Source organism: Zootoca vivipara, chromosome 7, assembly GCF_965207765.1.
Source record: "Zootoca vivipara chromosome 7, rZooViv2.hap1.1, whole genome shotgun sequence".
In the NCBI taxonomy this organism is placed as follows: Eukaryota; Metazoa; Chordata; class Lepidosauria; order Squamata; family Lacertidae; genus Zootoca; species Zootoca vivipara.
In genome coordinates this window covers 73,849,057-73,857,066 of record NC_142590.1, presented here as the reverse complement: position 1 = coordinate 73,857,066, position 8,010 = coordinate 73,849,057, and the positions used below count along the sequence as shown (strand labels likewise).

General features: G+C 44.4%; 1 long non-coding RNA gene across 1 annotated transcript; it reads right to left on the bottom strand.

Annotated features, from left to right (window-relative positions):
* Positions 1-486: 486 nt before the first annotated feature.
* LOC148685141 (uncharacterized) lies at positions 487-6,917 on the bottom strand. The gene is made up of 3 exons (XR_015951151.1): positions 6,490-6,917; positions 3,113-3,328; positions 487-1,185 (listed from the first exon to the last, which is right to left on the bottom strand). It is a non-coding gene; the product is annotated as an uncharacterized LOC148685141 (long non-coding RNA).
* Positions 6,918-8,010: the final 1,093 nt, after the last annotated feature.

Below are 8,010 nucleotides of genomic sequence, written 5' to 3'. Positions count from 1 at the left end.
AGAAGAAGAAGAAGAAGAACAACAACAACAACAACAACAACAACAACAACAACACACTGCACCACAAGGGAAAGTGTATGCTATTTCCATTCAAGAATCTGAAAAAGGATTGGATCAGGAGGGGAACAAATTTCTATTTGGGTTTTAAGGGATTTTTCATTTGTTCTGATACAGTGGTTTTTCCTATTTCTGTGTCGCACCATAAATGAAAAACTTTTGGGCCAGTGCTAGTGATCTGATGCAAATCCTAAGAAAGTGCAAGACAAATGAAAGTGTGTACACGTCCCAAGATTCTCTCCATTGAGATCTAGCAACTTGCAAGGTCAGCCTACCTGGAATTTTCACCTGACAGAACTGGTTATGTGGTTCCTGTTCTGCAACAGATGGGCTGCTATTTGGGGGAAATCTCCAATTGAAACAGAGCAATATAAAATAATATAGAATAAAGCTCTTCCACACTGGAATAACTATTTGCAAATACAATTTGAACCATATACATTTATTTCTTCTGCAAGTGGAATTGTATGACTTTTCCATTTATAGTTTCAAAGAGAGAGAGAGAGAGAGAGACAGAGAGAGAGACAGAGACAGAGAGACAGAGAGAGAGAGAAATGAGTCCTGGATCCACAGAAGGAAAGCTTCCTATTTTGTGATGACGGTGTTTGTAAATTCTGGTGTTGCAAGGTGATTTCTTGTTGCATAAACATTTCCCAGGTTAATGCAGGAACTGGAAATAAACTGTCAGAGTTATAACTGCAAGGAGTTTCTCACCCACTGGGATGAATCTGGAAGCTTGCTCTGTGTTAGAAGTTGTATATCCAATTTAAACAACCAATAGCCCATAACCTACTATGTAACACATTTTGCTGCAGATTATGACTTCTTCACTGTCAACCACAAGAGCAAGGTCCTTTTTTATAGTCCAATAGTTGGTGGTATCCAACTAAGTCATACTCAGAACGGACCCACAAAAATAATTTGATTTACTAACAAAAGTCAATGGGTTTCAATGGATCTACTCTGATTATGACTCAGTCAGATAAACCCTTTATTCGCATTCAGTTGGGTAGAAAGTGGTTTCCCTGCATGATGAAATGATGAATAATTGGGCAAATTTCAGGCACAGGTATTGCATCTCAGGTGTTTTGGGTTTTCTTTGGCATGATGCTCCAACAGGATGTTATTCTGGATGGGAAAAGGAGACGGAAAACAACAAGGTTGGTGACAGAGAACAAAATAATCCTGATCGATTGTACCTCCTCACTCCCAGCCTCGGAGTCATTTCCTAAAATGTTCCCGCCTGTTGTTGTCCTTACCTCCCTGGAAGAGAGAACTCAGAGTAGGTCCCTCCTACTAAATCCTTATAATTGGGAATCTTAGCATTTTGAATATCTTACCATGTTTTTCCCCCTCATTTGTCAGACATATAAGTGTCCCTTTGAAGCCCAGAGCTTAGCCCTTTCTGGTGTCCTAGAGAGAAGTGCCCTGCACTGGTGCTCAGTAGCCAACATAGCTGCCAAGTTATCCCTTTTTTACAGGGATTTTCCCTCATGCTGAATAAGCTTCCTCGCGAGAAAAGGGAAAACTTGGCAGCTATGGTAGCCAAATTCTGATAAATTTGTCAGATCAAAATAAAATCCAAACTGATGGGGTGATATCTTTGAGTGGACCAATTCCTGTTGGTATAGGGCAGGCATCCCCAAACTCGGCCCTCTGGCTGTTTTGGGACTACAGTTCCCACCATCCCTGACCACTGGTCCTGTTAGCTAGGGATGATGGGAGTTGTAGTCCCAAAACACCTGGAGGGCCGAGTTTGGGGATGCCTGGTATAGGGATAACTTCCCATGGCTCCCAGCTTCTCTGATTGCACCAGGCCCATCATAAGTCTCTGAACACAGGAAAAGACGAAGAGCCTGCAGGATCAGAACAACGGCCTGTCTAGTTCTTCATGCTGCTCTCACGGTGGCCAACCAAATGCCTGTGGGGAACCAACAAGCAAGTCTCAAGCATCTATCTTATTCAGGCTCTCCCCTCCTGTGGTTTCCAGCAACTTGCATTCGGAAGCATACTGTCTCTGTGGATACAGAGCATTGTCCTCCATGACTTTGCCCGCTCCTCCTTCAAAGCCAACCAAGTTGGCAGAGGTGCCAGCTTGCGAGGGCGTCATTGGGCCCAGGGTTGTGCGTGTGATGCCAGGACGTCAGGAGGAGCCGGGGGCAGAGCTGAATGCAGTGGCCATGCGGCTTCAATGGCCAGCAGCTGCTCCTCCTCCTGGCACAGCCACGGAGGAGAAGGGGAAGGAGCCGGCCGCTGTGCCAAGCTTGGACCCGCAGTCGGCCTCCTCTGCCCCCTAAACATCGGGAGTCGCCCGGCCCCTTCCCAAAATATATTGTGGGGCCCCAAAACAGCTCACCCCCCCCCAGGAACAGGCGCCCCTGCAAGTTGGTAGCCATCGCTGACCCTTGTGGGAGTGGGATCCATAGCTTAACAATGCACTGGTTTTATCTGTCTTGAATCTTCCAACATTCAGCTTTTATGGATGTGAAAAAAGTTCTTGGCTTGTTAGAAAGTGAGCAAATCTTTCTCCATGCCGTGCATAATTTTATAAACTTCTATCACAAGCATCCCCAAACTTCGGCCCTCCAGATGTTTTTGACTACAATTCCCATCTTCCCCGACCACTGCTCCTGTTAGCTAGGGATCGTGGGAGTTGTAGGCCAAAACATCTGGAGGGCCACAGTTTGTGGATGCCTGTTCTATCGTGTTGCCGCTTACTAATCTTTTCTCTAAACTAAAACATTCCAAATGCTGCAACCTCTCCTCACATCATACCCTCCAACTCCTGGATTGAAAAATCCAGGATCAGCAGCGGCGCGGCACCGGAAGTCGCTTCTACGCATGTCCAGACTTCCGGTGCCGGCGCTGCCTGATTTCCGGTGCCCAGACATGGGCAGAGTGGCACCGGAAGTCACTTCTATGCAGCCGGGAGCTGGGACATGGCTAAATCCGGGGGATTTACGGGATATTAATCAATTTGGGGTGACAGCGGGAAACGGTAACAAAATATGGGGGTTTCCCGTGAAAAATGGGAGACCTGGCAGCTATGGCTCACATGCTCCATCCCCTTGATTATTTGGGCTGCCTGCATCTATCAAGATGATGTCCATGGGATGTCCTTAGCCGTCGATGGTGATACCGGATATGCAGGACCTGCCACAAATGTAGTAGCAACACCTTTGTCTTCCTGGGCAGTCATTGTCAGTTCTGCAACGATCAATTTCTAGGAAACTGCACCTAACTGGAGTCAGTGGGCAATACGAAGATATCACTGGGGAGGAAAAACAATGGGAGCATTGTTAACCAATGTTCAGACACTAATGAATGCATTCTAATATTTCTTTTGACTGTTGTGCAGCCCTATTGGCTGTACCAAAAGCCACATTTTAATGAGTAATCAGCGATATCACAGCCTGAGCTGCAAGACCTGACAATCTGGTTCAACTTTCTATGTGTACTTTACAGACTCGGCGTCTCTTCAAATATGTGGTAGTACCATTGCTCTGAAGTGAACCAGAGTCAGAGCAGTAATGCGGGCTTCCGGTCCAGCGCCAGCGTCGATCGGCGGGGTTTTGTCTCGTTCCGAGACAGCCCGCCTTCGCTAGAGGGGGGGAGGGCAGCGGGAGCAACGCTGTGCCCCATAGAACCTTGGGTCGAGCGTCCCGAGGGCGAATTGCTCAGCAGAGCCCCAAATCCGGACTCCCCATACTCCCCGGTAGCGCTAGTAAGTGCACCGGGGCGAGAAGGGTTGAAGTCGCAGGGGCCATTTTGAGCGCCATCGTTGCTCTAGCGAAGGGAAGCTCCGAGCCGGAGACGGGGAGCACTGGATTCTTCCAAAGAAGAAATTAAAGAATTGGACTGTAAGTAATTTGGCTATATATTTTTAAATCTCAATTCGGAACTGGGAGAGAGAGAGAGAGAGAGAGAGAGAGAGAGAGAGAGAGAGAGAGAGAGAGAGAGAGAGAGAGAGAGAGAAATGGAAGCCATCTCCTCCCGCCGGTGGATTGAAGAAACAGTAAAGTAAATTCCCTAGCCGGGAGTAAAAAAGACTTTTTAATAAGGAAAACCTCAAAGACGAAAGAGTACCTCCCCTGGAAGCAGGGTGAAAGGGGGAGCGGATTATAAAAAAGTAAAAATCCCCTGCAAAGAAGATTAGAAAAACCCTATTACTCCCTGGAGACCGGCAACCCATTTGCCCCAGCGAGAGGATTAGGATTATAAAGAACAAGAAAGTTGGATTTTATTATTGACATTTTAACACCATTTGGAATTTTATATGGAAAAGACAGCCAGTTGGCTTTAAAAGTGGATGAGAATAACAACAGTAACTATTTCCCACCATACAAGATAAGCAGTGACCTTGACAGGATTGAATGATGTCAACAAAAAGATATTCCCCTGAATTCCAAAAGACTGTTTTGGAACTCTTGAGGTGCTTAAAGAGTGACATTATTGGAGAATATATACAATCACAAGACTCAACGCAGCACACACAGGTGGTGGACAGTGGAAAGGAATTTGTAGAGGACTCTGCAGATGAAGAAGATATAGACTTTGAATGGAATGATAATAACAAAGACAATGCAGGAGAAAATAGCGACAAAAACTGTGAGATTATAAAACAAAATGATGCCCACCACGATAGAGAAGAAGATATTCTACTGCAAAACAACAGGAGGACTGTCCTCCTTCTTCAAAGGGGACGACAGGAATTGGCAGAACCTCAGATTTACCACAAGAGAAAGGAAAAAGGCAACCAAAGAAGAATTGAAACTCAGGGGGGTTACAATGAGGCTTGGAAGATAAAATATGGGGGGAAAGGGGTGGGATGAAGAGAGAATGTAAATGAGATTGTTAAAATGGTTTAACAGGATTGAAACAGGACTGTGAACTGGATTTCGCTGGAGGGAAGGGGTGTTGGGTAACGGGGAGGGCAGGGCAGTTGGAGAATAATTACATTATAAATCAGAATTGGGATATGAAATAAGATTTAAAAATCAAGAAAAGTCTAGTGAGGGGTAAATTAGGCTAGGGTAGAAAAATAGTTGGTGATAATATTAGAGTAAGATATTTTATGAAAGTGATAAAAGTGAAATTTAGAAATTGTGTGATGAATTGAAAGGAATTATCATTCTTAAATTAAGGTTAGAATAATTGGTAAAGATGATTGGAGATATGGAGAAAAGAAACTGTTAAGATGATTTAAAATAATGAAAATTGGAGAGGGGGGAGATTGGGGAAGCCCCTAAAAACAATGTTATGGACAATGTAAAATTATGTATTTTTCTTTTTTCTTTCTTTTTTTCTTTTTCATGTTTTTCTTGGTTTATTTTTTGTGGGTTTTGGGGTGGGGGTAGGGATTTTATTTCCTATTTTTTGCTGTTTTTTTCCTCTCTTCTTCTCTTTGTTCTTATAATATGATAAGAGTATGGAATGTTGGCTGGGCGGGCACCCGGCTCTGTCTTCCCCTGTTACTCTGGGGCCCACCATAGCTGCCAAGTTACCCCTTTTTTAAAGGGATTTTCCCTTATGCTGAATAGGCTTCCTCGCGAGAAAAGGGAAAACTTGGCAGCTATGGGGCCCACCGGTGGCAGGGGTGGGCGTTGGGGAGGGGAGGAAGGGTAGGGGAGAAACCCAGCCACTGAAATGAACCACTTTCGACTATCAGCTCAGCATGGGCCTTCCTTGTGGCAGGAGGGGACTCATGGGGGGGGGGGAGAAGGTGTGAGAACATGAGTGTTTATCTTCTTTGAAATTTTTGTTGTTGTTCTTTCTTTATGCTTATTATAAAATCAATAAAATTATATTAAAAAAAGAGTCAGAGCAGTAATGCTAGCACCCTCCCCCATGCACCTCTGGGTGGGCAGATGGGTGGGGAAAATCTCATGCTTGGACTACTGCAATGCGTTCCACGTGGGGCTACCTTTGAAGGTGACCCGGAAGCACAACTAATCCAGAATGCAGCAGCTAGACTGGTGACTGGAAAGCTCATACCAAGAACAAACTTAGTTGGTCTCTAAAGTGCTACTGGACATTTTTTTAAAAAAATATATATATTTCTATAAGATCTATTGTTGAACTACCAAAGACCACTTTCAAGCACAACCAGTGGACTAACCTTATCCGATTTCAGGTGCTTTGTAAGCACACCAAACAATAAGAAATGGGGCTTCCTTTAAACTTCAAAAATATTGTTGCATGCCCCGTCAATCTTTGAGTGGTACAAGAGTCAGTGGGACTTGCTCCCAAGTAAATGGATATAGGACTGCTGCCTACCTCCTAACATCACCTGGCTTTCCTGTTTCTTTCTCCAGCTGATTATGCAGGATTCAGAACTTCTTCCATTAACTGACCACATGGAAGGAAGTGCTTTAGCTAATTTCAGTGGTTTTCCCATCCAATTCCCATTTAGTAGCTGATTTTATGCCTCACCTGTTGGAGTGTTCTGACAAGCTGTGAAAGGTAGTTCCACCCAAAGGGCTAGAAGTCCCACTAGGGCAGAAGTCACCAGTGTCTTCATGGCTCGTCCAGCATTCAAGCACTACTGCTCAGAACTGAAAAAGGCTGGTATTTATGGAGTTGCAAGGCTACAGTTGAGTTGGAAAATTACCGTACATTTGCTAATCTTCCTTTAGTGTCACCTGCCCTGCAGGAGTTTTTTTTTTTAGAAAAGAAAAGAAAACAAGAAAAGCAACAACGGAAAATTCTAAGCCATTCCTTTGCACCGTCATCATAGACCGCATGTAGTGTGGCAACAACAGCAAGTACTGGAACCAGTGGGTCTTAACAGCTCTTCATATTCCACTATAATCTGGAGAATAAAAAGCAAGCAAATCAGGAATTTGCTGGCACTCTTAATGCTGTTGTAAAATTTAAGCTGGTTCCTATGAACCCAGAGAAATGGATCCTGACCCAGGGAGCGCCCAAGGATCCAGGCAAGCAGACAAATTTAAGCGTCTCCTGCCCACCAAATAACAGAGACCAAACCAGGACGTACGAAGCAAGGCACTTTTATTTTCGCTGTTGCAACAGGGTCCTTCCTCTCACGCAGGAGAACAAGGAAGGCCCCAAACAAAGGTGTCCTGTCCTTAAAAAGAAATTTGAAATTCGTTTCAGCCCACCCCCCAGAAGCATCATCCATATGTCACAGAAGGGGTGTAGCCCAAGACCGCTCTCCCTAGATTCATCATAGGTACATCATGAACGGGGAGGTCTGGTGGCAGTAATCTGAGCAGTCTGGACCCTGCCCCCTGCCCCCAAAACCTAATCAACAAAATTGAGAGATATTTACATTTCCCTGTTTCCCAGCCAAGTTAATCACACCCTTTTGTCTGGCACTCAGGTATCAGGATGCCAGGGTTATCACTTTAATTCCTGAGACAATGAGAAGGTTCCCCCCACCCCCCTTCTTCCTTGCAGAGGAACACCTGGTCAGAGAGAGTCAAAATGGTGTCAGTCAGGCCTGTTTTCCTGTGCTGCTTCAGACATGTTTCTGTACATTCATGTACATGTTTTATGAACAATTATATATATATATATATATATATATATATATATATATATATATATGACCTCAAAATTCTTATAACAATCCCCCATTTGGGGCTATAATTTTTCTTAAAAATTGTTGCCCCACAAAAGAATAACCAGATGTGTTGTTTTAGTACTTTGGGAGAAGCATTTCTCAAAAATGGTCTATGTATTACATTTAACAGGATGGTCCACCAATATTGACTGGAAAGTGCAGTTTGCTTGTTTACCCTTTTGTGTGTTCTCAGGTGTCAAAAGCTAGCTCTCCTCTGGTTGCACACCTCCATCGTGGCACAACAGCAACAATCCCTGGTGAATCCCCTTAGGGCTTTCATATTGACCATGTCGCCTGGCACTCACCATAGCTGCCACAGGTTTGGACATGTCATGAGAGAGATGCCTTTGCCTTGGGCTTTCTATGGG